The sequence below is a fragment of the Rosa chinensis genome, chromosome 3 (genome assembly GCF_002994745.2).
Source record: "Rosa chinensis cultivar Old Blush chromosome 3, RchiOBHm-V2, whole genome shotgun sequence".
NCBI classification, from domain to species: domain Eukaryota; kingdom Viridiplantae; phylum Streptophyta; class Magnoliopsida; order Rosales; family Rosaceae; genus Rosa; species Rosa chinensis.
In genome coordinates, this window is record NC_037090.1 from 37,188,537 (window position 1) to 37,216,406 (window position 27,870).

The 27,870-nt window shown below is 38.9% G+C and overlaps 2 long non-coding RNA genes and 1 pseudogene across 2 annotated transcripts; all 3 read left to right on the plus strand.

Moving 5' to 3' along the window:
* The first annotated feature begins 792 nt into the window (after positions 1 to 792).
* Positions 793 to 3,277, plus strand: LOC121052190. Its single transcript, XR_005808345.1, has 2 exons — positions 793 to 2,181; positions 2,258 to 3,277. It is a non-coding gene; the product is annotated as an uncharacterized LOC121052190 (long non-coding RNA).
* A 3,573-nt stretch (positions 3,278 to 6,850) lies between these two features.
* On the plus strand, positions 6,851 to 9,334 carry LOC112192810. The gene is made up of 2 exons (XR_005808346.1): positions 6,851 to 8,239; positions 8,316 to 9,334. It is a non-coding gene; the product is annotated as an uncharacterized LOC112192810 (long non-coding RNA).
* Positions 9,335 to 17,104: 7,770 nt separating this feature from the next.
* On the plus strand, positions 17,105 to 26,654 carry LOC112193866 (annotated as a pseudogene).
* Positions 26,655 to 27,870: the final 1,216 nt, after the last annotated feature.

Genomic DNA, 27,870 nt, shown 5'->3' on the forward strand with positions numbered 1-27,870 from the left:
GACCGACACCTTGCAGTGTGGCGAATTTTTGTTCCATTTTATTTTTCACTGGAAAGAAGAGATGTCCGTGTGAGTTCTTTTAAATACGGATTATCATGTCATGACCGGGGTGCCCTAGGAGGTCATGCCAAAGCCTGTATGAGTCAGTGTTCCACATTTCATTGTTGGTGATAGCATAGGATTCAATGATTCGAATCGTAGTGAGGTACAGTCCACTAGATTGACTCATAAGTTTCTCTAAAATGTGTTTCCTTCCACATTCATTAGAGTTAATATCAAGGTATTCAGTTCCATTCTCACAATGTATTTCTACTGGATAACCATTGGCACAAATAGCTTTGAAACTTAACAAGGTTCGGTTAGCTCTTGGTGCATATAGAGCGTCTATGTTGAGAGAAAATCTGCACACAGTAAGCGTAAATGTCACCCAACATAATTTCACTCGTATTCATTTAGTGAATAGAGTTTTTATTATTTTGGGTTCGACCCATTCAAGACAGAATGTGTCTCTTAATTACAATCCCTTGTTACAGGGAAACACCCTTTGATTCCATTTATGAAGAAACCAATTGATGGGATGTGTGTTTGTTTGTTTTTGCGGCTGCACCCGGATATTTGAATGGGTTGCCTACGTACCCTTGGAGAGGGATCAAGCCACTCGTAGTTCAAGAGTTCCAATGAGTGGATGACTCATTGGAGGCTTTTGATTTTGGAATTAGAGTAGTGTTTGGGACGAATTTGGTTTAAGTGGACCAGGGATTCGATTTTGTGTTTAGGACGCGGTTGCATCTAGATAGATTTGGTTCTAGATTGCCTACATACCCTTTGCGGGATCAAACCACATGTAGTTCCGGCTTTTGAGATTTAAATGAGTAGATGACCCATTTATTTTGGATTTGTGTTTGAGAGATTTGAAAGGTTTAGAGCCTTTGAATGATTTGATTTTCTGGTGCTGGGAGAATTTGACTAGAGTCAGTGATTCATTTGGGACTGGCTGAATTTGACTGGTGGAGTCAGGGATTCTGCTTGGAGTTGCGGTTGCATCTAGTGGGTCGCTAGACTGCCTACATACCCTGTGAAGGGATCAAACCACTGTAGTTCATCAGAATTGGTATTTCGGTTTTGTACCGATTTTTATTCAACGAGTGTGAATTTTGAACTCATCGAGAACATATTTTGGTGGACACCCGATTTTAGTAGAGCGTCCACTGATTTGATTTGGGAGCTTTTAACAGGCCTTGAGACTTGAAACGGGATTTGGGCTGCTTTGAAGTTTATTGAGCGTGATAATGGTTTGAAGTAGGCTCTGTAGTGCACCGAAAAGATTGCAAGGCATAGAGTGATATGGACACCCATTAATTTTACATATGCACCCAACTTGAGCCCAATTTTCGTCTTCGACAAATAGAAACTCAAAGACCCGCAGTAGACTTCCATTGGAATTGCACGAGTACGGCACCGCTTCAATTAGCCCTTTTATTTTTATTTTTTATTCATGCCACCGATTCAATTGCATAATTTATCTCTTTTTCAAAGACCTGGACAGTAGCTTTCTGTCATCTTGCCATTTGATCCCCATTTCAGAATAAAGCTACAACAGCACCATGGTTTGATAATTATGCATTTTGTCTTCAAGTGTAATGGAAGACGTGATCATCACTTTGGCATGGTCTTTCTTTACTCTTCTTGTATTACTAAACCATTATCCCACCGCTTTATGGTCACAAAGCTTAATTAAACAATTAAACTTTTGACCTTTCAAAGCCTCTCTTATTTTCAAAGCAGTTTTGCAACAACTTTAGACAAGGCCATGAAACTTTTGACTAGGCGTGCTGATCAATTTCCCACTGCCAAGCTTTTCTTCTTTTTCTATGTCGGCACCTCATCAAGCTTTTTTTCTTTCTTGTCGGCTACCGTGAATGTTTAGATATTAGCACATGTAATTGGAACTCCTCTTCAATATGCAGTGTCACCACCGGTTCATTCTTTCTTTATTTTGCAGTTACCAGTGAGTGAACTGGTGCTTTGGGAAGGGAACAAGAATCCAGGAAAAGCTGTTTGGTTGCAGTGGCGTGGTGCAGGTACGTCAAGGGCCTTGGCAAAGCTCCAGTAGTGGCACATCCGAAAGGAGAGGTGCGGGCTTCGTCAGCAGCAATAGTAATTTGCACCAGAAACAATTATGTTTGTAATCAAGTGTGTCTTCTTTTCCCCGTCATCAGCTTGTGTTCATTTGACAGAGCCTCTGTATGTGGTGTAGGTGCGAGTGCAGAAGAGGTTTGATGGAGCTTGTCTTCGTTAAAGCTCCGTTGACACTCTGTTTGCTGCTGCAAAGCCCTTGTTGGTACTCAACAAGGCTTAGAAAATTCCACCGGATTGGTCATACACCCGTTGATACACATGTATCGTAAACGAGATTGCGACCGCTCCGGGGACCTCCATAGCTCCATGGTGACACAGGTATAAGAGACGTTGCATTTATTTGCTAGGAGAGCACCATCATTTGCTGAAGCAGCAACCCTTCACTAGGAGAGCACCATCATTTGTTGACATAGTGGTCCTTCACCAGGAGAGCACCTCATGGGGATGGTGTTGTGGTTCTGATGCGTGCCAGAGAGACTATTGTGGGCAGCAGCTTGACTTCTCCGTGATTGCCGATGTGGTAATCGCCTTGGTCACCGGCAGGAGATTATGAGGACGGAAGCAACATAAATACTCCAGAGAGATTTTTGGCCTTGCTTCATGGATCTTAGCACTTGACAATGTCTGCACCATGAAAGGAAAAGTTCAGTAATTTCAGGTGATAATCATTATATACCTGTGACTTGTGGAGCTTCTTCTACTGAAATGTGGTCTTCCGTCCGTGGCTTCTCTTGGAAAGTTTTAAGGATGGAATGCTGTAGGACTCCGGTCTCGTGTGAACTCTTTGATTTGTTCTCCTCTTTCTTGTGTGCTTCCGTGCTGCTGGCTTTTGCTTTTTAATGTTGCAGAGCTTTCACTTCTTTTTTTTTTGTTCTGCTCTCTAGCCTCCTTCTCCTTTGATGTAGAGAATGTGCCTCTTTATAGGCAACACCGGATCAGCTGAGATTAGAATTGTTATCAATTCAAATTCAAATTTCGGTTATAATCGCATCCGTGAATTTGAATTGAAATGATATTTGCAGCAACCAACTTCCACGTTTGAAGCCTCTGGTGGGTTTTGTTAATTCAAACCTCATTTTCCTTGACCAGATCTTTCGTCTGTAGGAGGTGAAGAGTATCTAAAACTCTTGTTTTGAAATTTGAATTCCACGTGAAGCATGAGAAATCTGATTGCCTGAAGTAACTAGGGAACTAATATCACTATTTTGCATGTATTTGAAACTGCATATTAATTCCCGTAGGGCTGATCACCTTATAGATAATCCAAGGCTTTTTTTTTTTTGAAACTTTTAAATCACTTAATCACTTTTGAATTGCATGGTCAGTAAGTCGATATAGCTTGTGGTCTTTTTTTCTAACGACGCAGCAATTTTTTTTGTTGTTGTTTTCTTTAGGAGTTTTGTACTTCCTTTTGGATAAACACCATGCCTTCTAGATGAGATACCTTCGAGGAGAAAAAGTCTGAATATTTATACTTCAACAGTTGCCCCCTCAAGCGTCGTGCGTGGAATAGCTTTGCGCGTACGGGGCTTGACAACTTTTCAAATGGAATCATTATTTTCACCATTTGTAGTTTACATTCGTTCAATGAGTTATTCAGAGGTGCAAGGCTTTGTGCCATTTGATCGTACCTCGTCTGTGAATTGGAAGATCTTGTGATCTTGAGGATTTTGTGGCTGGATCTAGAATTTGAGACTAGAGCCTACGTCCCCATTTAAGGCATCAAGCCTTACGTAGTTCCCACGGATTGCACCTCACCAGGATTTTTCTCGAGGAGGTTTCCTCTCACTCGAATCTTTCTTGAAGAGCTTTCTCCTTACTTACATCAAACTCGAGGAGATTTCTACTCACTCGGATCTTTATCGAGGATATTCCTTCTCATTTAAATTGACTTCGAGAAGATTTCCCCTCACTCAGATTTGTTTCGAGGAGATTTCTCCTCACTTGAATCGTCTTGGAGAAGATTTCTCCTCACTTGGATTTCCCTCGAGAAGATTTCTCCTCAAAGAGTTTCTTTGACTTGTAATCCTTCCAGGAGCTTTATTGACAATCTACATCCTTTCGTCCTATGCACATGTTAATTAGGCTTTCATGCTTGGTCAGCAAAAACCCACTGCTTATCAGATTTTCTCTTTCTTCCTGATTGATTCAAGAATGGAGATATATTTTTGATTGAGTGGCTGCATCTAGTTTTTGAAGCTAGACTGCCTACGTACCCCTTTTGAGGGATCAAGCCGTCGTAGTTCTAGGGATTTGTGCTCTAACTTTTGCCTGGACCGCCCTTTCGGGTTTTCAATCCAGCGAGTTTTTTTTTTTTTTTTTTTTTGTAGCACCTTTTGAGAGACAAATAAGATTGCAGACAAACTTCAATTTTACTCTGCTGACGATGTCTCCACCTCAATTTCCTTGTTGTTGACCATTTCTTGGATTATGTTCTTCAGAACGAAACAGTCCTTTGTTGGATGACTTACAATTCGATGGTACTGGCAATATCTGGGGTCATCGGTCTTGTTGACTTCACTCTGTCGTTTTGGTTTAGGGAGCTTGATAGATTGTGCTTCGTTGAGCTCACTGAAAATCAGTTCGACGTCGTCATCATTGAAAGAGTATTTGACTTCTTTTCTTTCTTTGAGAGTGAGCTTTCTAGACCCTTCTTTTCCTTTGCATTTGTTCGACTTGGTGTCAGTTTCGACAAAGGTTGCCAGTGACTCATCTGTATTGTCAACTCTATGGTCTTTAAAGGATGCCCTCTGTGTCATAATCTTCTTACGGGCGACTTGTCTTTCGACATTGCTAGCTTTTGAGACTAGTGCTTCGAATGTTTGAGGTTCTGCGGTGCTGACAAAAGTTGCTATCTGTGGTAAGAGATTGTTTGAGCACATTTGTACTGCTGATAGCTCTGTTAATTTTTCCGAGCATTGGAGGTTTAAGCTCCTCCATCTGGAAATGAATTCATTGGTGCTTTCATCAGACTCTTGTTTAGTGTCAGCCAAGTTGATAATTGAGACTTTCTTTTTGGAGCTGACAAATTGTGCCAGAAATGCTCTTTGCATATCGTCCCATGTGAGGATAGAACCTGGTTGTAGTTGACTGTACCAAGTAAAAGCTGCTCCTTTGAGGGACTGAACAAACTGCCTTACTAGCAATGCATCTGATTGTGATGTTTCCCCGCAGGCTGAGAAGAAATGAGCCAAATGTTCATGTGGAGAGCCATCTACTCCATCGAACTTGTCAAAAGTTGGCCTCTGATAGCCCTTAGGGAATGGTAATGCATCATAATGAGCAGGGTAGGGTTTCAAGTACCCAGAGAACTGTGGGTTTGAGGACTTGTATACTTCTCGGATTCCTTCTGCAATTAGTGTCTTTATGTCTTCAAGACTTGTGATTGCGGATCCATGTCCTCCTATTTTCTTTTCACAATCACTTTTTTCATGATTTTTGTGATTGCCAATGTTAGCCATAGCGGTTAATTGAGAAGTCAATGCTGCTATTTGAGCATCTTTTTTAGCTAGCATCGTCTTCATTTCTTCTAGCTGCTCTTCTATTGTTGATGCATTCGTGACCATAACTGACATGGTCTCAGGCTTTGTGTCGTTATGTGTCTCCAATATTGCTCGAGTATTTTGACTAACAACAGGGACCATATATGGTCTTGATTCTACTAGAAAGTTCGGGAATGCCCCCTGCGGTACATTAGCTCGAAGTGCCCCCACTGGTACATGAGATGGGAGTCTCATTGCTCGTTGCTTGGACTTGCCAATTGTAAAAGTTGTTTTATTGACCACTGATTGACGTTGACGATGGTGTACATTAACAACTTTATCCTCTTGATCAGATGACTTGTCAGAGGTTGAAGTGAACTTGACTATCTGAAGTTCGGAAGCTGTATTAGCTATCAGTGATTGCAGATGTACTTGTTGTAGGGACTTGAGGGACCGGGCTTCGGGCCTTGTTGGAACCTCATGTGGTGTGACGACCAACCTGATTGGAATAGAACCAATCATTATCTGAGTACTGACGGGGGCATGGTTAGCATTGAACGTAGTGGTCTTGATGACTCTGACATCATGGATGAGCTTCTGAACATTGCTTGTCAGTGGAGCTTGATCAACGGAGAATGAAACATGATGTTCAGGTCGTGTTGCTTGTCCAGTCTTCGACTCAATAGCTTTGAGCTCCTGGAAGTAAATAGTCACTTGTGGTGCCATCTTGTATCCCCTGAGGCAAACAAGTAACAAATATGATTAGTTATATCATAAATGGAGATGAAAAGGAGAATGGGTCCCACCGGGCGTGCCAAAAATTATGTTGAGAGAAAATCTGCACACAGTAAGCGTAAATGTCACCCAACATAATTTCACTCGTATTCATTTAGTGAATAGAGTTTTTATTATTTTGGGTTCGACCCATTCAAGACAGAATGTGTCTCTTAATTACAATCCCTTGTTACAGGGAAACACCCTTTGATTCCATTTATGAAGAAACCAATTGATGGGATGTGTGTTTGTTTGTTTTTGCGGCTGCACCCGGATATTTGAATGGGTTGCCTACGTACCCTTGGAGAGGGATCAAGCCACTCGTAGTTCAAGAGTTCCAATGAGTGGATGACTCATTGGAGGCTTTTGATTTTGGAATTAGAGTAGTGTTTGGGACGAATTTGGTTTAAGTGGACCAGGGATTCGATTTTGTGTTTAGGACGCGGTTGCATCTAGATAGATTTGGTTCTAGATTGCCTACATACCCTTTGCGGGATCAAACCACATGTAGTTCCGGCTTTTGAGATTTAAATGAGTAGATGACCCATTTATTTTGGATTTGTGTTTGAGAGATTTGAAAGGTTTAGAGCCTTTGAATGATTTGATTTTCTGGTGCTGGGAGAATTTGACTAGAGTCAGTGATTCATTTGGGACTGGCTGAATTTGACTGGTGGAGTCAGGGATTCTGCTTGGAGTTGCGGTTGCATCTAGTGGGTCGCTAGACTGCCTACATACCCTGTGAAGGGATCAAACCACTGTAGTTCATCAGAATTGGTATTTCGGTTTTGTACCGATTTTTATTCAACGAGTGTGAATTTTGAACTCATCGAGAACATATTTTGGTGGACACCCGATTTTAGTAGAGCGTCCACTGATTTGATTTGGGAGCTTTTAACAGGCCTTGAGACTTGAAACGGGATTTGGGCTGCTTTGAAGTTTATTGAGCGTGATAATGGTTTGAAGTAGGCTCTGTAGTGCACCGAAAAGATTGCAAGGCATAGAGTGATATGGACACCCATTAATTTTACATATGCACCCAACTTGAGCCCAATTTTCGTCTTCGACAAATAGAAACTCAAAGACCCGCAGTAGACTTCCATTGGAATTGCACGAGTACGGCACCGCTTCAATTAGCCCTTTTATTTTTATTTTTTATTCATGCCACCGATTCAATTGCATAATTTATCTCTTTTTCAAAGACCTGGACAGTAGCTTTCTGTCATCTTGCCATTTGATCCCCATTTCAGAATAAAGCTACAACAGCACCATGGTTTGATAATTATGCATTTTGTCTTCAAGTGTAATGGAAGACGTGATCATCACTTTGGCATGGTCTTTCTTTACTCTTCTTGTATTACTAAACCATTATCCCACCGCTTTATGGTCACAAAGCTTAATTAAACAATTAAACTTTTGACCTTTCAAAGCCTCTCTTATTTTCAAAGCAGTTTTGCAACAACTTTAGACAAGGCCATGAAACTTTTGACTAGGCGTGCTGATCAATTTCCCACTGCCAAGCTTTTCTTCTTTTTCTATGTCGGCACCTCATCAAGCTTTTTTTCTTTCTTGTCGGCTACCGTGAATGTTTAGATATTAGCACATGTAATTGGAACTCCTCTTCAATATGCAGTGTCACCACCGGTTCATTCTTTCTTTATTTTGCAGTTACCAGTGAGTGAACTGGTGCTTTGGGAAGGGAACAAGAATCCAGGAAAAGCTGTTTGGTTGCAGTGGCGTGGTGCAGGTACGTCAAGGGCCTTGGCAAAGCTCCAGTAGTGGCACATCCGAAAGGAGAGGTGCGGGCTTCGTCAGCAGCAATAGTAATTTGCACCAGAAACAATTATGTTTGTAATCAAGTGTGTCTTCTTTTCCCCGTCATCAGCTTGTGTTCATTTGACAGAGCCTCTGTATGTGGTGTAGGTGCGAGTGCAGAAGAGGTTTGATGGAGCTTGTCTTCGTTAAAGCTCCGTTGACACTCTGTTTGCTGCTGCAAAGCCCTTGTTGGTACTCAACAAGGCTTAGAAAATTCCACCGGATTGGTCATACACCCGTTGATACACATGTATCGTAAACGAGATTGCGACCGCTCCGGGGACCTCCATAGCTCCATGGTGACACAGGTATAAGAGACGTTGCATTTATTTGCTAGGAGAGCACCATCATTTGCTGAAGCAGCAACCCTTCACTAGGAGAGCACCATCATTTGTTGACATAGTGGTCCTTCACCAGGAGAGCACCTCATGGGGATGGTGTTGTGGTTCTGATGCGTGCCAGAGAGACTATTGTGGGCAGCAGCTTGACTTCTCCGTGATTGCCGATGTGGTAATCGCCTTGGTCACCGGCAGGAGATTATGAGGACGGAAGCAACATAAATACTCCAGAGAGATTTTTGGCCTTGCTTCATGGATCTTAGCACTTGACAATGTCTGCACCATGAAAGGAAAAGTTCAGTAATTTCAGGTGATAATCATTATATACCTGTGACTTGTGGAGCTTCTTCTACTGAAATGTGGTCTTCCGTCCGTGGCTTCTCTTGGAAAGTTTTAAGGATGGAATGCTGTAGGACTCCGGTCTCGTGTGAACTCTTTGATTTGTTCTCCTCTTTCTTGTGTGCTTCCGTGCTGCTGGCTTTTGCTTTTTAATGTTGCAGAGCTTTCACTTCTTTTTTTTTGTTCTGCTCTCTAGCCTCCTTCTCCTTTGATGTAGAGAATGTGCCTCTTTATAGGCAACACCGGATCAGCTGAGATTAGAATTGTTATCAATTCAAATTCAAATTTCGGTTATAATCGCATCCGTGAATTTGAATTGAAATGATATTTGCAGCAACCAACTTCCACGTTTGAAGCCTCTGGTGGGTTTTGTTAATTCAAACCTCATTTTCCTTGACCAGATCTTTCGTCTGTAGGAGGTGAAGAGTATCTAAAACTCTTGTTTTGAAATTTGAATTCCACGTGAAGCATGAGAAATCTGATTGCCTGAAGTAACTAGGGAACTAATATCACTATTTTGCATGTATTTGAAACTGCATATTAATTCCCGTAGGGCTGATCACCTTATAGATAATCCAAGGCTTTTTTTTTTTTGAAACTTTTAAATCACTTAATCACTTTTGAATTGCATGGTCAGTAAGTCGATATAGCTTGTGGTCTTTTTTTCTAACGACGCAGCAATTTTTTTTGTTGTTGTTTTCTTTAGGAGTTTTGTACTTCCTTTTGGATAAACACCATGCCTTCTAGATGAGATACCTTCGAGGAGAAAAAGTCTGAATATTTATACTTCAACAGTCTGTGACTTGAAATGTTGTGCCATTAGGCAGCAAAAATTTGGCAGTTCATCGCCCTTTTATTTCTTGTGATGATCCAATCATCGTAGTCATAGAGGAATTATAGGCTATTAATTCAATGAATAATTTCCTATTTCCTAATATTGTGTGGGTAGTCCCACTATCAACTAAGCAATCAAGTTCTCCTCCATTCATTCCTACAAATAAATGGGAGGTATTTAGAAAATATAACTCATATTCTTTAAAGTATTTCTATTTGCATAGAATGGTATATATTCTTTTCATTCTAATAATTTTTCCTTTTTCTAGATGTATTACTTTACATCTTTAAAGTGCTATTTCGAACCATGCATGTAGTAAATAAAATCGAATAAATTCAATGCTTCAGAATAAAATCTGAAATTTATTAGTAAGCCAACGATAATCCAATCAAGGTCTTGTTCAGAAATCTAATTTATCAAACCATTATTCAAATAAACTTTAAGACCAAGTAGTAGTCTAATTAAAAATGAGGCATTATGCCTTCACAATTGTCTTTGGAAAATAAAGCAGATCAGTCAAGATTGAGAGCATCCATTGACTTAGCAAGTTCCTCTTTGCCATTTAAGTCTGCAATTGTAAGGTTGACGTCTAGGTCATGACCTCCTTCCATATAGTGAGCCTCTTGTTCTTTATACTCTCTATACCTCTTGTAATTGGCTGCTACTATGTTGTTTGATTGGCAGTTCTTGTACCAATGCGCAATGAATCCACACCTATAGCATGGTTCATTGTCAACTCTTTCCTTTTGCATCTTGTTTCCACGATCCCCATGTCCCTTTCCACGTGGTGCATTGTTGCCACGTGGGTAGGGATCAGCACGTCTAAACCCCTTGCATTGGAGTTCTTTCCACCTTTCATTTTTCCATAATTAGCCTCGGGAATTTTCTTTGTCCCAGTGGACCTGGCATTGTTGTTCAAGAGAACCTCATTATGTCTCTCAGCCACTTGCAGTAGGCTGATGACTGATCAGCTTATTGAAGGTTGTGATTCTTTTGTTGTCATACTCCAGCCTATATTGGTCCGCTAGTATAAGCGCTGAAGTAGGAAAGGTGGAAAGAGTCTTGTAGATCATATCATCTTCTGTGATTTCCCTTCCATAGAAATTTAGACGTGCCTTTAGGCGCAACATGTCCTTGTTGAAGTCATTGACCCTTTTGTAGTCAAGCAAGCGGATTCCATTCCACTGAACGGCCAGTTCTGGGAGCAAAGTGTCATGAATGTTCCCAAAACGTCCCTTAAGGGCATCCCACAGTTCTTTGGGTGTCTTCAACTGAAGGTACTCCCAGCGTAGGCTGGGATCAATATGTCGCCTCAGAAACATTAAGGCATTTGCTTTCACCTTATTAGATAGTTCATCATCTTTGGGGTCGGTAATGGTGGCAGTGTAGTCTTTTGCCACAAAGGCAGTTTCTACATCGGAACCCCAACGATGGTATTCAAGTCCTTCTGAGTCCAAGATGTCAAATTCAGGTCGAGTGGGATCAGTCATCTACATAAACAAGAGAGAATATATAAATTACGCAGTCATAAAGACATCCACGTAAATTATTTTCCAAAAATGTGAATTAGATTTCAAGACCAAGATTCGTAATGGTCACATTTTTTTGTTTCGATGCTATATGAAAATGCTTTACTACAGTAAGTGTGTATGGATAATGCGAATGAATTTTCATTATCATGGCAAAGCGGATTGTAGATGTTGCATTATAAAAATAACCATAGCACATTTAAACATATTTCACAAATATACAACAAATTATCTACTACACATAATAATTAGCAATAATATATCATGAGTAAAATAAAAATCACGAAACATGCTTAAGATTTCATAATAAAAACATAAGCAAGAAAATATAAAGCATGCTTAAACATAATTATAAATCATGCTTAAAGATAATCATATAAAACATAAACAACAAGGCATGCTTAAAATGATCAAAATTATCTAACTAAACATGCTCAAAAGTTCTAATTATAAACAATTTAATATACCGGAGTATGAAAATAAATAAATAAATAAAAGAGAACATATTTGGTATCGAATAAATAAAACTATCCTAGCGCATGCGCGTGTTGATGCAGGCGTGCGTAGCGATATTTTTGGACTTGAGAACTGGGCCGCTTCCTCTTTTTTTTTTTTTTCAGCAGTGGGCCGGGTCTTTTCTTTAAAATTTCTGTTTGTTTTTTTTTTTTCTTTCTTTCCTTTCTGGGCCGGGGGGGGCTTGTTCTTATATATTTTTTTCTTTTGCTTTTTTTTTTTGGGCAACAGAGGCCTCTTTTTTTTTTTTTTTTGGGCCAGTTCTTTACTCTGGCCCGGGTCAAGTCTTTTTTTTTTTTCTCTTTCTCTCTCCCTTCTTCGCGTTTTCTTCTACGCGTCTTCTGGTTTTCTGCTCTATTCTTCTTCTGGGCCAGAGTCGGGCACTGCAGGTGGTAGGCCGCGAGCAAGTCTAGAGGCGGAGGTGGGGTGGCTGGATCGGAGGCGCTGCAGCGAAGTGGCTGGGTAGATCGATATCTGGAGGAGCACTGGTGTCCAGCGGCAGTGTGTGCAGAGGCGCTGGACAGAGCACGCTAGGCACCGGGGGGCTGGGTAGCGAGGTGGCCGGTGGGCTGAGCAGGGCTGGAGGCCGGTGTAGCAGATGATAAGCGATGAAGAAGATGATGGGTTGGGTGCGGAGAGCAAATTGCTCTTCGCTGGGCGTTGATCTGGCCGGCTGTGGGAGGCTACAAGGCGCAGGGCAAGGCTGAGGTGCAAGCGCGCAGGCGGGGAGGGCTGCAGGCAGGTGGGCTCTGTGTGAGCACTGAAAGGCAGGATCTGCAGCGCCGGGTAAGGCTGAGGCCTGAGATTTTTTTTTTTTTTTTGTTGGCGGCAGAAAAGAAAAACTTTTTTTTTTCTTCTAGGGGTTTTTTTTTCTTGGATATTAGCTCTGAGCGTGCTGATAACGTGTGAAAGTAAAATGAAAATGGAATTAGTCTACTCATTTCATTTCATAGTCCCTTTATATAGGGATAAAATTACAACGGAAATATCTATTACATTAATAATACTAAATGTTGATTGAACTGTGATTGTAATTCCTTGATTCACTCCTCGTCAGTTGCTTTGACGAATGCACATAATGTGTTTTTCCTTTAACAAAATTATTATTTTTACCTTATTTAATTAAATTAACATATTTTTAATATAATATTCATCAAAATTATACTCATATTATATTTTAATAAAAAATAGTGAAAATAGCACCCCGATATAGCACCTCATGGTTGGAGATGAGAATTGAGTCCTATATGAATAGTGCAACAAGGGGGTGCTAAAATGAGAATAGCACCCCCAAATGGTGCCGATGGTCGGAGTTGCCCTTAGAGCAAATGCAGCAGTGGACCAATTGGATGACCAATTGGAGAGAAAGAGAGAAAAGTTGAATGCAGCGGTGGTTTTTTGCCCGACTGATTAATGGGCCCTACCTGCCCGACTGATTGGATGACCAACAATCAGCAACTGAATTGCCCGACTGTTGGTGGCGAGCTCCACACCCACATGGGCCTGCTGCCAACGGCTATATATATATATATATATATATATATATATATATATATATATATATATATATACCTGCCCGACTGATTAGATGACCAACAATCAGCAACTGAATTGTCCGACTGTTGGTGGCGGGCTCCACACCCACATGGGCCTGCTGCCAACGGCTATATATATATATATATATATTACTATTCTTTGTGCAACGGTTACTTAATTGTGGCTGTTAGATCATGCAATCCAATGGCTGCAATTAATTGACAACGGTAATAACCATTTTCCACCCTAAAAAATAATTCGAATGGTAAAAAATAATCAGATTTTTTTTTTCAAAAATTCTATAAATACCTAGTTCCTCACCTTAATTTATCACACCAAAATTTTCAACAATTTTACCTCTCCATCTTCTTCCTCCATCAATCTTCTCTTCATTTCTTTCAAGTTAAGGCTTTTTCAAGTTTCCCTCCAACATTTAGCTAATCATCAATTACTTTATGATGATATGTGTTGAGTCCATATTTGATCTAACAATCTCCCCCTTGGACTCACACATATCATGCTCGATGATTTGCACCAGAAAATATCAAAACTAATTTAATTTACTGAAGTGCACGCCAGATAACAAACTTAAACCAGAACTCCATTCCAACATGGTCAGATCACAGTTACTTGGTCAGTGACATGGTCAGTTACGTGACCAGTTACAGTTACTTGATGTGTTTCAAAAATTCTAAGTGAATGATGAGCAGAATATAATTTATAACCTTTAGATTTATCTTTAAAATTACAAAGAAAACCAAACATATTAATAAAGCACACAAACATAGAATACATTATTTAAAATTACAAACCACCATATATATTTTTTATAAGAAAAATGTATCTAAAGTCGACACATGGCAAATGAAGATTGGTCGATAATCTTATCACTTGTCATAGATTTTTTTTTTTATCATAACAATAACTATTTTTTTTTCAGGGAACGATATTTATACAGCAAATACAATTTTATTTATTTTTAAAACTTATGCATTAATTTTTTATTAAATTAACATTGTATGATTAATCTAATTGTTAATTGTTTAGTTAATTAAATTATAATTTTAATAAATTATTCAAATTTGAAGTGTGAATAGTGGATTGGCAGGCAAATTGCCTTTCATTGGTGCATTGTATAAGCTGAAGGCAATTGCCAATTTGAGATGAATAGTGGATTGGTAGTACCAATTTGGTTAGCAAATCAGCAATTGCCCTTGGTTCATGGGTGCATTTGCTCTTAGGGAACTGGAACTCTAACTCACTCCGACTGCCCCCACCATGTTGGTTACATCCGCCCGTACAGTCCTCAGGAGGCGGCTTTGCTCTATTGAGTATACGTCAAGGAGTAGGAATAGTTGTAGCAGGGCGGCAGCTAATGTTGAAGACAACAATGGTATTGGGAGGAACAAGGAGAGCAGGATGCAACCAGACCATGGCTTCCGGTACACTCTACTCTCTCATTTACCTTTTTTCTTTTTTTCTTTTTTTTTTCTTTTTTTTTTTTCCAGATTCTGCTGCATACTACGGAGCAATTGTCTGTCAACAAAAACAATCCTCAATTTGAATTTCGTAAGTTTATCTTGTAATCGCTGGCAAGAAACTTGTTAAAAATGCTCATCCTGTTGCTTATCATACCTTTGTTCTGTTATGACGTGATGATCCAATGAAATACCAATGGGGTGGTTTGATACATAATCATTTTTCATTGATAGACGAATTGGTTCTATTGAAGAAATATCGATAGTCCAAAAAATGAAAATTTCGATGGAAATATCAAGAAAATTTCTATCTAAGTAAATTTTCGAAAAAAATGATGAAAATTTAGAAAGTAATATGGAAATCATTAATGAATTTTCATGAAATGTTTACATAATCAGTTACCTATAATATTTCAAAAAAGTGTACGTGTTATGAAGTGTTAAAGGAAAAGCACATTATGGGCCTTCGTCAAAGCAACTGACGAGGAGGGAATCAAGGAATTACAATCACAGCTCAATCAGCATTTAGTATCATTAATGTAATCGATATTTCCGTTGTAATTCTATCCCTATATGAAGGGACTATGAAATGAAATGAGTAGACCAATTCCATTTGCATTTTATTTTTACATGAACTTAATTGTATAATGATTGTAGTAATTTGGAGTATAATAAGATACACTAACATGACAAAGATATGAAATTCTACATGAGAATTCTAAAAAATGATTTAAATAGGAGATTAGGAGAGTTAATTATTAATTATAATAATATTTTACAATTAAATACATATGTTAAAAAAAAATCGGTCTTCAAATAAACAGAAAAAGAAGTAGAAAATGGTCCATTGAAATACATAGAAAAGTTTTTTTTTTTTTTAATAGGGCCAAATGTTTACTAGTTAGCAAATTAGATAATTAGAAGATTTATAAGCATGGAGGGAAAAGAAACAAAGAGCAATACATGACCCTATGAATTTTTAAAGTTTTCCTCTTTAGATGTTATTAGTTTAGTCGGATTGGATAAGGATAAGGGCTAGTTTTCACGAGTCACATATCGTGAGAGGTGGCGATAATCTCGGAATTTTGCGAAAATTTTGAATATTTCTGGAAATATTTGTGAAAATTTCCAGAAATATCCCAAAATTTCGAAAATTTCTCCCGATATTCTTTTGGTAAGTCAAACGTATATCGAGACTCTAAAAAAATGGAAATATCGAGGAAATTTGGAGAATATTATCGATTTTTCAGTCCTTAATTAGATGTGTTGTAGTTAGTAGGGATACCAATACTGTCATGTACCAAATTGTACTTGTAGCCTTATGGGACCTCAAATAGGACATGTTAGCCTATGTGCTTCTTTTGGTGGGTCTTGTGTACCTCTTGGATTGGATCTTCTAATACTATCATGGGTGGTTCTAGTTAGACCTCCTAATTTGCTCTTTGAACCTCTCATCCCAATTTTTTTCACCAAACTTCCCATTTCGCCCTTATTTGTATTTTACTCATTATACCTCCTATGACATGCCGATATACTTCTAGTTCCTTTGATGTCAGATCAAGAAGGAATGAGAAAAATAGCCTTTGCCAACTTAGCATTGGCCATTAGGAGCACTTCTACAAATATTGAGCATCAAATTCCCAACTAATATATTTTGAATAGAAGCGAAAACTTCTCTTTAATTTACTAGTCCCTGTATCCCTCACTCTCTTCTAGTTTTGAACTACTGCGAAATTTTCATCATCAATTTAATTCTTTGATTTCCATCTGGTAAGAAACTATATACATAGAGGGGAGGAAGGAATATATAAACACTCTTTATCAACTTGAAAGCTTAATCTCTATGATTCATACTACCTATTCAGAAAATATTTTCATAGGGAGAGAACTCAGAGAAGAAATAAATTGAAAATTTCATGGATGTGTAACTAAAAAGAAATAACAAATTATGAATCCTTAGTGGGTAATAGTGAAAAGAAAACAATGGATTCTAAATTTATGGCGACTATCGTTCCTCTCTCTACGTCACTTCTATTGCTAATTATAGTTAGATTGCCATGTTACATTGTGCAGCATCATAATCAATCACCAGATCATGATTGGGTTGGGCAAGATGTTTATATTTGTCAATTGACTAAGAACAATCGCTAAGGAAAGACTGTTCTTAAAGATGATTCTTGTGTTTTCATTGCATTAATTTTTTTTTTTAAAGTTATAAAGAGGGGTAAAATAGAGATTAAATTTTGACAAAAATTTAGATAGGTCCAAATAGTAAACTGAGATGTCTAAATAGTACATAGAATCACCCTATTATCATTGACCAAAAAAAAAAATTAAAAAGAAAAAGAGGCCCTGAATATCCACGAGTGCGGAGTGCCCGTCCAATTCCTTAGTAGCTGTCTCATTCTTCTTGTCCGAGCAAAGCCACCATGTTGGTTACGTCCGCCCGTACAGTCCTCAGGAGGCGGCTTTGCTCTATTGAGTATACGTCAAGGAGTAGGAATAGTTGTAGCAGGGCGGCAGCTAATGCTGAAGACAATGGTATTGGGGTGAACAAGGAGAGCAGGAGCACAAACCACAAAGGACCTGGCATTGGACTCTGGGGTCAACTCCCAACCAGAGACCATGGCTTCCGGTACACTCTACTCTCTCTCATTTACCCAATTTTTTTTGTTTTTCAGATTCTGCTGCATACTACGGAGCAATCCTCAATTTGAATTTCGTCAGTTTATTTTAGATTTTGATTTTATCCAGGCGCTGGCAAGAAACTTGTTACAAACGCTTATCTTGTTGCTCATCATACCTTTGTTCTGTTATGCATGCAAGAGAAATTTATTAGTTTTGGCCGTGATGACCCAATGAAATACCAATGGTTTGATACACAATCATTTTTTATTGATAGACGAATTGGTTCAATAATCAAAATTCCTCTCTTGATCAATTCTGTAATAGTTCAATTTTTCTGAATCGTCAAGACTCATTTCTCCCCTTACGTTTTTTTATGTTTTTATTTTTGGTGTGGTGGGTCTTTAGGAGGAGAGTTCAAACTCTCTCCTATACTAATGCCTGTCATGATAGTAGAATAACAAGTGTTCTGGTCTCTAGTAACAAATACTTTCAGCTCTATATTTTAACAATGGTTGTGTATGATTCAGATTCGATCCTAATGGCTGTTCTGCTACTGAAATTAAATCTTACGGTTGCAGGAATTTCTGACAAAAATGGAATATGAATAGAAGAAACAAACAGTTGATAAAACCGCCCTAAGTCACACCTAGGTACTCTATGAAATTACACCTAGGAATAGAAAGCAGAAGAGCCTCAAGGAGCTTAATCTCTGCTTTGTTCAATGGTTGCACAGTGGCCTACTATGCAGGTTACGACACTCCTTTCCAACGAGAACAACCAAACTCTATTGGAACTAAAAACAAGGAAGTCTTCTGAGCATTAGATCGGATTCATAGGCCACTGATAGAAAAATTCCAGAAAATATGGAAAGCTCTAGCTTCATACTAAACTGAGGAAATTTGAAATAAGACTCTTTGACACAGCTACTCGATGATAAATTGAAACAGATATTTGTAAATTCTTCAATTTTGTATTTTCTTGTTGCTTCGAAGAAAAGATTGACTTTTCAATGATGTCACGGCTGATTTTTTTTTTCCCCCATTGTACATATGCTTGAATGAACGCTTTTGCTTCTCTAAATGCTTCCTTGAACATTGCTTCTTTACTTTATTGTCCTTGTGTAAGGCCTTCTATCTAGGTAATTAGCACACATAAGGTCCAGCCCGTGGAATTTTTCTTTCACTGAATTAATAGGGGAAGCATGGTGTATACAGGAAATGTTTGTTACAAAAAATTAATTTAATGCTTTGGTTTTGGCCACAGGTGGGGATAACATCTCTGTTACTAAAGGCGTTGTTTCTAGGGTTGAACCTACACAATATGTTCACGGTGCAACCCAGCTTATGGCAATACAGATCGATGCAGCAATAAATCCCGGGAATAGTGGTAGCCCAGCAATCATGGGAAATAAAGTTGCTGGTTTTGCTTTCCAAAACCTTTCTGGTGCAGAGAATATTGGGTAAGTCATATAACTCATATTTCCAGTTCAAATTGCCAGTTATGATTTTCATAGCATTATAGGATAGGTTTTCTTTTACAATCATTACCTTTTAGCTTTACATGTTGATTATTCTGTTTGCAGCAAACAATATATATACTACTTTGGACCACGTGACTTGATCTTTGTCTTAAATCTGAAAATTAATGCAAACTTGTGTAACTTATAGTAGAAGCATTATTTCACTTGTCTATTTGATTTTCTGATTTCAACCAAAGACAGAAAATTCATCACCAAGCATCTTTTAGTCCAAGTTTAAGCATTTGTTTTCTTGAATCTTGATCTTGTGTCAGGGTATTGTTCATTTCTGGCTAACATTTCTTTTATCTTCATCTGTTGGAATTTCCAGTTATATAATTCCTGTTCCTGTAATAAAGCATTTTATTGCTGGAGTTGAAGAAAGAGGTAAATATTATGGAGATGGAGATGAAGATGAATATCGAGACCCTTTGGTGAGAGAGGTTTGTAGGTTAATTGAGCTTAGAACAGCTTGGACGCCAAAGTTTGAAGGTGAATTAAGGCACTTGTTACGAAGCTTGAAGCCAAAGCAGGTTTGTGCTGTTTTCAAGTCTCAGGCTGATGAAAGAGTTGCTTTGGAGGTTTTCTACTGGGCTGATAGGCAGTGGAGGTATAAGCATGACCCGATTGTGTACTATGCAATGCTTGAGGTGCTTAGTAAGACCAAGTTGTGCCAAGGTGCTAGGAGGATTCTTAGGTTAATGGCCCGTAGGCGGATTGAGCTTCGTTCTGAAGCTTTTGGTCATGTGATGGTGTCATATAGTCAAGCGGGCAAGTTAAGACATGCGTTGCGTGTGTTGACTTTGATGCAGAAAGCGGGGCTTGAGCTTGATTTGTCAATGTGTAATACTGCAATTTATGTTTTGGTGAAAGGTAATAAGTTAGAGAAGGCGTTGAGGACCTTGGAAAGGATGAAGCTTGTTGGGATTGCACCAAATGTTGTCACTTATAACTGTTTGATAAAGGGGTATTGTGATTTGCATCGTGTAGAAGATGCAATCCAGGTGATTGATGAAATGCCGATGAAGGGGTGTGCTCCTGATAAAGTTAGTTATTATACTGTCATGAATTTCCTTTGTAAGGAGAAGAGGGTCAAAGAAGTGAGGGACTTGATGGAGAAGATGATCAAGGATGGTGGGTTATTACCAGACCAGGTCACTTATAGTAATCTTGTCCATGTGCTTTGTAAGCACGGCTATGGTGATGAGGCACTTGAATTTTTAAGGGAAGCCGAAGAGAGGGGATTTCGGTTTGATAAGGTTGGGTATAGTGCAATTGTACATTCATTTTGTAAGGATGGTAGGATTGACATGGCAAAAGAAATTGTTAGTGAAATGTTCTCAAAAGGTTGCACACAGATGTTGTTACATACAGTACTGTTCTGAATGGGTATTGTCGACTTGGGAAGGTGGATCAAGCTAAAAAGATGCTTCAGCACATGTATAAGCATGGGTGCAAGCCAAATACTGTATCATATACGGTCATAATAAATGGGCTTTGTCGTGGTGGGAACTCATTGGAGGCAAGGGAGATGATGAACATGAGTGAGGAAGAATGGTGGACACCAAATGCCATCACTTACAGTGTTCTGATGCATGGGTTCCGGAGGGAAGGGAAATTGGTTGAGGCTTGTGATATTGTCAAACAGATGATTAAAAAGGGACTTTTTCCTACCCCAGTTGAAATTAATCTCTTAATTCAGTCTCTTTGCCAAGAGGGGAAGATGGATGAGGCTAAACATTTCATGGAGGAGTGTTTAAACAAAGTTGTGCTGTTAATGTTGTCAATTTTACTACTGTTATTCATGGTTATTGTCAAAAAGATGACTTGGAAGCTGCTCTGTCATTGCTTGATGACATGTATCTCAGCAACAAACACGCAGATGCAGTAACTTATACAGCAGTGATTAATGCATTGGGAAAGAAGGGTAGAATACAAGAGGCAACAGAACTTATGATGAAGATGCTGGGTAAGGGTATTGACCCGACTCCAGTCACATACAGGACGATCATCCACTGGTATTGTAAGTTGAATAGGGTGGATGATATGTTAAAATTATTGGAGAAGATGTTCTTGAGGCAACGTTGCAAAACAACATATAATCAAGTGATTGAGAAGCTTTGTAGTTTTGGAAACTTTGAGGCTGCTGATAAACTATTGGGTAAGGTGTTGAGAACAGCTTCAAGAGTTGATGCTGAAACATGCCATGTTGTTATGGATGGTTATTTGAGAAAAGAGGTTCCTCTATTAGCATACAAAGTGGCTTGTCGAATGTTCAATCGGAATCTGATTCCTGATTTAAAGTTGTGTCAGAATGTGACCAAGAGATTGATGCTAGAAGGATACTCCAAAGAGGCAGACAACCTTATGTTACGGTTTGTTGAGCGTGGATGCATATCAAACCAACTTCAGGAACATCTGGAAAGCTAGGGAGAATTGTTATGAGGTCAGACTGCCAAAAATTTTACTTTCTCCCTCAACATTCATTTATGTTGAGATTCTGTCTTCAAGGACTTTGATATGGGTAAGGCCTTATTTTTGATTTCCCATTGTTGTATCGTTTCTTTCAGTTTTCCTCAACTTCTGCAGTATTTGTAGAATATAAACATCTCTGTTAGTTTAAATACATGAAATGTACAGCTGATTGTTCTGATATATGTCAAATTTTCATGGGTATCTATCTATCATATTTAATTTATGGCTGCAGATTAGGAGGGAGCATTTATGATTTTGGATCTTCATTTAAAAATTATTCAGATGGAATTTAGGAAATCTCTAACTGAAAAGCTGTCACTATATGGAAAGATTGTCAGAGGCTCAGTCATAGTCCAGACTTTTCAATTTGTAAATTTCTTAGGCCATATGATATAAAAAAAAAGCATAATCTGGCAACTGATTAGTGGCTCTAGATTATTGTTGCTTTACACCTCTCTAGTTCTATATTGACATCAAACATGTAATTACTTTCTGCAGACCTCAGGTTGTAAGGGATCAGCATGAGGATCTATATTGATAGCAGAAGACATTAGATATTGCTCAGTCGCATCATTATGCCTGTGCTTGGAGGTAAATGTTTGACAAGATCAGTGTGCCTTTGTATAGAGGACTAAGTCTCTCTTTGTGGCCTTGGCTTGCGTCTGATGATTCTCTTTCATGAGCTTTCAATTAATGGTTTAGGGTGTTCCATTCACCCTGAATAGCTTCTAGCTAGTTAGTAGTAAAGAGAATCTTCACAGGTTTAGGTCTAGTCTTTTTCATGTATACGCTATACTCACCCCTCCACCCCTTGGTTGGAAAGCAAAAAGAAGTGTAAATATTGTTAATAAATATAAAATGGCATATTGTGCTTTTGCCAAGTTAATTTAGTGGACTTCCTTCTAGTCTAGTTATTTATTGTTTTCTGGAATTATTATCAAGAGGCGCAACAAAAACAAAGAAATACAGCTGTGGTTTTGAAATCTGACATGTTTTGACCATGATTCAGCATCGTTCGTGGTCGAGGCCCAACATTCTGCTTGTTCCCAAGCACAACTCGTTGTCGATCACAGCAGTGGTGATCCAGCAGCAGCAGCACATCCTATCGATCATTGTCGTGACCCAACATCGGAGATTTTGTTTTGATCTTCAAGCGGCACTCTGGTTAGCTTTGGTCCAATATCTCTATTACTAAAGGAGTAAAGGCATTGTTTCCGGGGTTGAACCTACACAATATGTTCATGGTGCAACCCAGCTTATGGCAATACAGATCGACGCAGCAATAAATCCCGGGAATAGTGGTGGCATAGCAATCATGAGAAATAAAGTTGCTGGTGTTGCTTTCCAAAACCTTTCTGGTGCAGAGAATATTGGGTGAGTCATATTCTGGTTCAGATTGCCAGTGATGATTTTCACAGCATTATAGGACTGGTTTTCTTTTACCATCATTACCTTTTAGCTATACGTGTTGATTATTCTGTTTGCAGCAAACAACATATATACTGCTTTGGACCACGTGACTTGATCTTTGTCTTAAATCTGAAAATTAATGCAAACCTCTGTAACTTATAGTTGAAGCAGTATTTCACTTGTCTTTTGTTTTTTATTTTATTTTATTATTATTATTATTTTTTTTAATTTCAACCAAGGGCAGAAATTCATCACCAAGCATCTTTTAGTCCAAGTTCAAGCATTTGCTTCCTTGAACCCTGATCTTGTGTCAGGGTATTGTTCATTTTTAGCTAACATTTCTTTATCTTCATCTGTTGGAATTTCCGGTTATATTCCTGTTCCTGTAATAGAGCATTTTATTGCTGGAGTTGAAGAAAGAGGTAAATATGTTCGTGTCATGCCAGCCTACTGAACATGTTCAACTCCGGAACCTCTTTCGAATGCATCCTGAAATGACTGGGGTACTAGTGAGCAAAATCAACCTTCTCTCGGATGCCCACAAAGTCTTAAAGAAAGATGATATTGTCCTTGTCTTTGATGAAGTTGCTGTATCAAATGATGGAACAGGTTGTCACTTACTATCCGTAACTGCAATAACTTTTTTTCTTCTTTTGTTTGGTTCTAGTACATGCTGTACCAAAAGTAATGTCTTATTGACTCATTTCAATGAAATTGTTGAAACATATCTAGTGTTATCAACAACAGAAAGTTGAAACTGTCAACTAAAAGTCATGCTGCCAATGTTGTGCATCATTTGCAGTGTCAGACGTGTTACTTCCAACCAAACTGTTCGCTGAGTTACTAAGCCACTCTTATGAGGAGTTTGGTAATGCTGTGGTTTTTCAGGACCAACTAATAAAAGACTTATACAGAAATACTATTAAACAAGAAAATGTAATTGAAAATCATTTTCAAATAGGGACATATTATCAGGTTTACTTAGGTGTTGAGAAGACAACATATAAGTATCAGCAGCAGGTGTCCCTAGGGAAGAATCTCCAACTCCAACAAGTTCATTAGGTTGGCAAGGCTTTACTATAAAAATAAAATAAAATAAAAAATATTTGATGGTTAATGTAGAATATCATGATCTTATGAAAAAGATTCTTCATTGTTAGCATGGCGGAGGATTTTTTGTTTTTCCTCTTATGTTTGTAATCTGCAGTATGATATCAACACAAAGCAGTTCACTTCAGGAACAGAGAGTGGATAACATTTGATCATTTGGTTATTTGGTTTCCATGAAGAAACACAATGAAACTCTGTATTTAGAGTTCTGAGGGATGACGGAGAATATGAATTCAGTGTCACCCTTCAACCTGTAAGTCATGGTACTATTGTTGCATGCTTACTTGATTTAGAGGGTTTTCTATCAGGAAGAGTATGTATAAGCTCGGCGGCCTGCTTTGGAGTTGCATAAGATTATTTTTATTATTTTTATTTCATTTTATTTTCTGTCTTGCAACTCAATAGAGTATAATAATTTCTTTAGGAAAAAAATAAAAACTCTATTGAAACAAAAATGTCAAGAAATTTCTTTGTTATCCTCGTAAATTGTGCGAAATCGCGCTGAGGGAACCACCTAAAAGAGCTGGCGAACAGTTTGTCATCCTTTCTCAGGTCTGCTATATTGTGTTATTAGTACTTTTTTATCTGTTATTTTTGTTTTGAAGTACTACTTTTGAATGTTGCATTGCCCTATAGATACAGTGGGTGCATGTTTTTTTTTTTTTGGCTGAAGGAATTCATTAAAGGACAACCCATAGAGCCCAAGAAACCAAAGAACCAACTGGTGTACAAGGGATTAAGTCTCTCCTCCTAGTTCGAAACTTAACCAGGAAACAGAAAGAACATAATACAAAAGTTGAAATAGAAACCCAGAAGCTATGATGAAGCTAACGGCGGACAAGGGAGGCCGTCAGTCTTGAAAACACGAAGTCGCAAGGATGGTGGTGGCGCGTTTGCCCATCTGTGAAGACCCACCTTCCCTTTGGCAAGCGAAGCCGCTGAATGAGCGACATTGTTCGCTTCTCGGGGAATCCACTCCCATCGAATCTCGGTAAAGAGGAGACTCTTTCTTCTAATCTCTTCGATCAGAGGGTACGTCGTCCAATCTCTACACATGTTTCTTGTCTTGATAGCTTTTATCACCCCTAATGCATCTGATTCCACTACTGCTTTCTGGAAATTTGAAGCCAAAGCAGTATTAATCCCATCTAACACTGCTTGTGTTTCTGCAATAGGCACAGAGCTGCATACAGTGGATCGAATTGACCCCCCGACCACTGCACCGGAGTGATCCCGAATCATTGTTCCCAATCCACACGCATCAGAGGAGTTAGTCCATGCCGCATCGCAATTAATCTTAATAAAGCCAGCCGGAGGAGGAGTCCATTTGATTGGAATCGCTGACCGTGGGTGCTGTGAGGTGTTACAAAAGCTTCTAGCTCCCCAGAACTCATTTTCCAGATTAACACCATCACATATTTACCTGCTGTGGTGACAGAGCCTTCCAAGTTCCAACGGTGGATGAAATCGCACCTAGCAGTCCATATCTTCCAACAGAGGAAGCTAATTAACGTAAGTAGCCTCTTTTTTTGTTGCCGTCGTGATGCAATTGTTGATGCTTGATAACCATGAGTCTAGAGTAGTTACACTCTGTTTATCAATTCTGATTCCCAAGGGCGATCCAAACCAAACCAAGTCCACCCATGTACACAATAGGAGGGATGTTCAATAGATTCTTCGAAATCACAACAGATAGGACATATAGGGGTTGGGGATACTTTCCTTCGATGAAGATTGAGTAAAGTAGGAATGGCCCCAGAAATTGATCTCCAAAGGAAGTTTTTTACCTTTGGCAAAGTGTCGATCTTCCAAACCAATTTCCACACATACTTCTCCACTAAGTGTGATGTATGCTTGGAGCAAGTGATTGCCTCGTGCCGGTTAGTGTGTATCCAGTGGTACCTAGATTTGACCGAGTAATTCCCATTCCTATTCCATGGCCAAATTAATCGATCAGAGCCTTCACCATCTCCTATCGGAATAGATGCTATCAACCTCAACTCACTTGGCCGTAGTAAGTGAATAATCTGGTCAAGGGACCAAGTATGTAGATCCCAGTCTATTAAAGAGTTGACTAGCTGAGGGTATAACGTAGTGTCCTCATCTCCAGCTGTGACTGGTCCAGCATGAGGAGGAGGGATCCAGTTGTCCCTCCAAATGTTTATAGATAAACCGTTTATGAACTGCCAAGTAGATCCATTTAGGATTTCATCTTTAGCTTCAACCAGACTGGATCAGCCCCATGAGGCTCTGTACCCCTTGATTACGTCTTTAAATTCACAATTAGGAAAGTAACGAGCCTTGAGTACTCTTGCCAATAATGATTGAGGTTCCTGTAGAAGTCTCCAGCATTGCTCGGCCAGAAGTGCCATGTTAAAAGTCCTGCAAATGAGCAAATCTCTGAAGCCCATGAAGAAAACTGGGGGTGCATGTTGATACCATGAAGAAAACACTCTGTAGTATTGACTACTGACCAGGTATCAGTAGTTATCAGGTATCAATTGAGTACCTTAGAAAGCATCTAAATTCTTGATATTTCTTTCAATTGAAATTTACTAAAACACTCGTGTGAGTAAGAGATTTTGGCTCAAATAGGGGCATAGGGCCGAACCTAAAGCGAGCGTCAAAGACAATTTCGTTGAAATATGAGGCATCTAAGGTTCCTAGAAGACGTTGGACACGTGTCAGCCATCAGGATTCCACTCAGTTTCTCGAAGTAACATTCTGAATTGGTAAATGATATGCAACAGGCGCATGAGAGATATTAAGTTCAATCATCAGAATTAACATAAATAGTATCCAAATTCTTGATATTCTATAGTCTGTTATGATGTTACAGGGTCATTTTAACTTGGTAAATTAGCAATACATGCGAAGAGGGGCAACGTTAGGATATGTCACCTCCTTCCTTCACTTAGTTGGTTGCGGCTATATATTTATTACTGCTTACAAACCAGGACGCTCATGCGTCTACACATACATATACATGTACACATATAAGATGTACCGAATCGCAGTTAAGCTCATGCATGAACCAGAAACTGGTTTAATTACTTCGCGATATAATTTTGTTCCAAGGTATAGGTGACAAGTTCATTGAGCTCGCTCTCAAGAGAGATGAAGCCATCGTTGTTGGCATCGGCACAGCGTCGTCCTCGCCAAGCTCTATAGTAGGTAAAATGCGACCCGAGTTTAGCGAACGCAGCCTGCACCTCATCCCAGGACAGCTTGCCGTCTCCGTTCTTGTCAAAACCTTTGAAAATATCTATGATCTGCTGCCTAATGTACGGAACACCACCCTTAGGTAACACAACGGGGTTTTGCGTAGGTAACACAACGGTGTTTCGCGTAACCGAAGGCATATATGCAAGAAAAATTTAGGGATTGTTGGGTGATATATGACTTGCACTACTATAAATCCGTATATGATGGATCAGTGGGTTGAGCAAAACATCTATATATAGAGCTCTAGCTGGTCCCTGCGCATATATTCCACTTCTAGGAGCCAGTCAGATATTTCTTGTATAAGCTAAATATATACGGGCACGATTAAGAAAGGATTGATATAATTGATTATTGACGTTTAATTTTACACTCGTAGGACTTATGTACAGAAATATTATGCATATAAATTTTAATTGAAGTTTGTGGTTCAATTTTTTTTTTTTTTTTATATCCAAATTGTAGTCTAGTTTGCTACAACTTAAACAACATATTAATTAGGATATCGTTCGATGAGAATAAATAGATTACTTAGGACCCTCATGTGAGTTGTGACCATGGGATCGCTTAAAGTCGAAGAAAAGCATCTTATGGATTCATACCAATCGCTTCTGCATCCATAATTTTAGTTCAAAGGTCTAGAATAACTGGAATCAAAATGGCTTGAGACAATCATTCCTTTTCTTTTGGATGGGTGTAAATGCACGTGGATTTATTTTTATGTGATGCTTAGG